Consider the following 5,314-nt stretch of genomic DNA (forward strand, 5'->3'; position numbering starts at 1 on the left):
AAAGCAATGAAAAGTAGCCCCTGCCGCTGCAATTAGAGGAAAATGCTCACAGTCACAAAGACCCAGCACAGCCATTAATAAATAAATAAATAAGCAATAAAATGTTAAAAAATACATATGATGACGGTATACTTTCTTTTTAAAAATAATTTGCATTGGTCTTTCTTTCAAGCTAAAAATAATGTAATTCATGGTCATAAAATAAATAAGAAAATATTAAGAAAAAATATTACAAATATTTCCAATAATTCCATCACCTAGAGATAGGTTTGTAGTAAATATTTGTATATTCAGAAAATTGGGGTCATACAGTTCTTTTATTTTCTTGGACATTCCCTCTGACTTGCGGGATCTTAATTTCCTCCAGAGAGTCAAACCTGGGCAGCAGCAGTGACACCGAATCCTAACAACAGGACAGCCAGGGAATTCCCTATTTTTTTCTTAATATATTACAAAGGTCTTTCCAGCGTCCATTTTACAGCGTACCACGACATACCACCACAGGGGTGGGGATCATTCATCCAGCCAGTACCGCTGGACGTATCCCGGTTGTGTCCAGGTCGGTAACGATCCTCTCAAAAGTCTTGGGTGAGATAGCGGCTCCAGGGAGGAACACCGCTGCCAACATTTCCACCCGACGCACAGGCATCCTCGCCAACACCCGCAACACCATTGAAAATAAAATATTGACAACGGGCCCCCTCCCCGCTTCATCTGCCGGCACATCCCCCGGGTGTTTTCTCCTGGGGGCTGCCACCGCTAGCCTGAACGGCCGGTCCAGGGATGCCCCCTCCCCTTCCCCGCGTGGCTGATGATTCGGGAGGCCGGGAGGCGGCGCGCCCGGAGGCCGTCTGGTTCAGCGGACCTGGGACGCCCAACCAGGCCCTTTGCGGCCGGGGCATCCGCTCCAAAGTGACTTCTGCTGGAGCCAGGGAGGATTCCTCAGTGGCGATCCGGCAGATGGCCCGCTATCCAAGATCCGTGCTCCCAGTCCTTCTCCGACAGACCCTCCGACCCAAGTCGCAGACCCTCCTCCTCCGTGTCTGATTTCCTCCAGCAGGTACCGCTTCCAAGACACCACGTGACCCACTGTTTATTAAGATCTATGACTTCTCCCCCTACCCTCCTGCTCCTTAACTTAGGCTCAAGTACGCGGGGGCGGCGGTTTTTGTTGATTTCCGCCCGGGAGGCGCTCAGGGCGGACAGGCAGGGGTGCGAGACGCGAAGCCCCGGCAAGGGGCGGAGATGCGGGGACCTGGAACGCCGAGCCGCAGGTCAGGCGGAGCTTAGGCCCGAAAGGGAGGCTTAGGACGGAGTACGCAGGAAGGAGGGGATTCGACCGAAGGTGCGGAGAATGTGGGCAGGCGGGCCCCGCGCGACCTGGACCCGCACCTGCCCGGAGCGCGGGGACGCGGCGAGGCGCGGAGGAGGGAAGGGGAGGAGAGGGGCGTCAGGGGAGCGGCATTTTCTAGAGCAGCAGTGTCTTCTTTCTGTCCACGTGAGGACGCGCGGCCAGAAGTCTGAGGGCTCCGGCCGGACGAAGGCGGAGCCGGGTGGGGCGGGCGGAGGGCTGGGAAGTGTCGCGGCAGGCAGAAGGCGCAGGCGCGGTGCGGGAGGGGAGCGGGGGCGTCGTTGCATCTGGGGCAGGTGAGAGGCAGGGCCGGCCCGGAGGAGGCTGGACCACTCGGATCGCCACCCGCCAAGTGTACAGGAGAGCACTCCCAGGCCCCACAGCTCCCCGCACGAGAGCAATCCCGGTCTTCTCCGCACAGGGCGGTCAGAGAATAAGCGGGCAGTGACTGTGCGCTGTGAGTGGGGCCTGGACGTATGGGCGATGGCCGGACTCATGGACGAGCATCGCATCGGATAGCTGGGCAGGGGCTGGATCAGTTCTGAAAAAGATGGTTTCCTCTCACTAAATGCCAAAGGGATAGATTTTTCTGTTCTATTTCTTTCTTTTTTTTTTTAGATTATTTTTTTCGTCTGACGTTTAATTTTGACATGATTTCATGCAGAAAAATTGCAAGAAGTGTACAAAGCATTCCCATATACTTTTCACCGAGGTACCCCGAAACTTAGGAATGATGCAGTCACAGCAGCAATAGCAAAATTTAGAAATGAGTGTCCAATAGGAAAATAACTAAATTAGGTAGCCAATCATATGTAAATAGGCTTATAATATTGGGGAGCGTTATAATATACAGGTAGGTGGAAAAAGCAAGAATACTTGAAAATAATTGCCATGGAGTGTGTTTGCAATGATGTAAAGTTTAAAATATAGATCTATTTTCGAAAAGACTGACAAGAAAGATGACAACTTAAGGGGTCGAAAGCCATCCTGAGAAGGAATGAAGTTGGAGAATTCACTCTCTGATTTCAAAACTTACCACAAAGCAGCAGTAATTGTGTCAGGGTGGTGTTGGCACAAGATAGACACAGACCATGAATAGAATTGAGAGTCCAGAAATAAATCATCATATTTACAGTTAATTGTTTTTCAACAGTGGAGCCAAAAGAATTACAGGGAGAAAAGAACAGTCTTTTCAACAAATGGATGTTCATATTTAACAACTAGGATGTTCATATGCAAAAAAAAAAAAAAAAAAAAAAAATGAAATCACAGCCCTACTTTGCCTGTGCATACTTAGTCATTAAGTCATATGCAACTCTTTGCAATCCCATGGACTATAGTCTGCCAGGCTCCTCTGTCCGTGGGATTTTCCAGGCAAGAATACTGGAGTGGGTTGCCATTTCCTTCTCCAGGGAATCTTCCCGATCCCGGGATCGAACCTGAGTCTCCTGCATTGGCAGGCGGATTCTTCACCACTGAGCCACCTAGGAAGCCCCGTACTTTGCCCATACACAAAGAATAACTCAAAATGGGTTTAAGTCTCAAATGTTAAGAAGTAAACTACCAAACTTTTTAGAATATTAGGGGTAAATCTTTATGAACTTGGACTAGGCAATGATTTCTTAGATGTGACATCAAAAGCACAATCAGAAAAGAAGAAAAAAAGAGATAAACTGCACATCATCAAAAGTAAGAGCTTCTGTGCTTCAGAGGACCCTGTTTTAACTGGGGGCAATAAAATGAAAAGACAATCCACAGAATGGGGGAAACTTTTTGCAAATCATATCTCTGACAATGGACATATATCTAGGATATATAAAGAATTTGGGGGCTTAATAGTAAAATGACAACTCAACTTTGAAATGGGTAAAGGCTCTAAATAGACATTCTCCAAAGAAAATATGCAAATCACAAATAAGTACTTGAGAAGAGGATCAACATCATCAGCCATCAGGGAAATGCAAATCAAAACCACAATGAAGTGCCACTTCACTTCACAATGAAATGCCATGCTAATCAGAAAGACAGATATTAACACGTGTTGACCAGGATGTGCAGAAATTGGAATCCTCACACATTGCTGGTAGGAATGTAAAATGGAGCAGACCCTGGGGAAAACAATTTAGCAATTCCTGAAATGGTTAAACATTGACCCAGCAAGTCTACTCCTAGGTGGAAAAATAATTGAAAACATCTGTCCACACAAATTTGCACATGAATGTTCACAGCAGCACCCAATTCATAGTAACCCCAAAGTGGAAACAACCCAACGTTATTCAACAGATGAATGGGTAAACAAATTGAGGTATGTCTATACAGTGCAATATTATTTGATGATAAAAAGAATGAAGTACTGCTGGCATGCTACAACATGGATGGACTTTGAAAACACTATGCTAAGTGAAAGAAGCCAGACACTAAAGACCAAAGGTTGTATGATCCCATTTAAGTGAAATGTCCAGAATATGCCTATCTATAGAGACAGAAAGTAGATTAATAGTTGCTTAGGTTGGGAGGATGGGGGACTGAGGTGTGTTTCTTTTGGAGTGATGAAATTGTTCTAAAACTGATTGTGGTGACATCCACATCTCTGTGAATATACTAAAATCGTTTCAATTGTACATGTTAATTGGGTGAATTGTATGGTAAGTGAATTATTTCCAATAAATCTATTACCAAAAAAGATACAATAAAACTTTTATGTGTTAGCATAACATTTTTATGAAAATCATTGTATTTTCCAAAACAAATTTTATAAAAATGGCGTTTTACTTTTTTGGGGGAGGGGGCGTAAATCTCTTTAATGTAGGTAAATGGAGCACTACACGATCTCATATGTGCTTCAGCATTCAACCTGTTACACGGCATATAACCTTTGGAATATCCCATGAGGACTTCCAGAAACCCCAGAGACTTTGAGGACCGTTTATCTACTGTAAAATAAATATTTTCCCTCTTGCAATTAATTAGTATCTTGTGGAGAAATATGTAATTTGGGAATATGCAAATACTAGTTCCTTCTTAAACTTTCACCCTCCGGTCTTAGAGGCCATTTATTTTTGTCCAAATCAGTTATTACTTAATGTCGTCGTCGTGAAGTTGCTCAGTCGTGTCCGACTCTTTGCGACCCCATGGACTGTAGCCTACCAGGTTCCTCCGTCCATGGGATTCTCCAGGCAAGAATACTGGAGTGGGTTGCCATTTCCTTATCCAGGAGATCTTCCCAACCCAGGGATTGAACCCCGGTCTCCCGCAGTGTAGGCAGACGCATTATCATCTGAGCCACCGGGGAAGTCCATCCTATTACTTAACGATGGTCGCCAAATGGTGATTTTCTGTTTCATTCCTTCTTCATTAGTCGGCATCCTACTGTAAGAGACTTCTCATCTCTCCGTTTACTTAATCTACATGACTATCGGTCATGGGTTCTTGTTTTACTCAGTTATAACCTGTTATTATCATCATTTAGTTTGAACCAAACTGGTCCAACTTTGAGGTTGGTCATTTTACCTATCAGTGACGTGCAGAAGAAATCTCCTTCCGCAGCCTAAGGAAAGTGACGGGCCTAAGGATGCACTTCAATTATCGCTTCCGCTCAATTAGGGCAGAATCAAATCCTGGGGCGGTTCGGAAGTCTCAAGGCCCCCCAGCTCTCTCTGAGCGTCACCACTCTGGACCTCCAGTCCAAGTCTCAGGTCTGAGTGACTCTCGGTCAGCGGACGCCGCTGCCCAATCCTGGGCTTGCCCCGCCTCTTTCGCGAACACTGGCCCCGCCTCCCCGCGCCGATTGGCCAGGCCGCCAGCTTCCGCGCACTGAAGACCCGGAGAAGCGGAGTTTGTCCGAAGAATGGAGCCCCTGCGGCCCTGCTGCGCATGCTCGCGAGGAACCCGCGAGTGCGCTCCTAGAGGCTTGCTCCCCCGCAGGGCGGCGCTCGCTCCCTACGGCCAGCGGGGCGGCGCGCG

Source organism: Muntiacus reevesi, chromosome 2 (genome assembly GCF_963930625.1).
Source record: "Muntiacus reevesi chromosome 2, mMunRee1.1, whole genome shotgun sequence".
Lineage (NCBI taxonomy): Eukaryota > Metazoa > Chordata > Mammalia > Artiodactyla > Cervidae > Muntiacus > Muntiacus reevesi.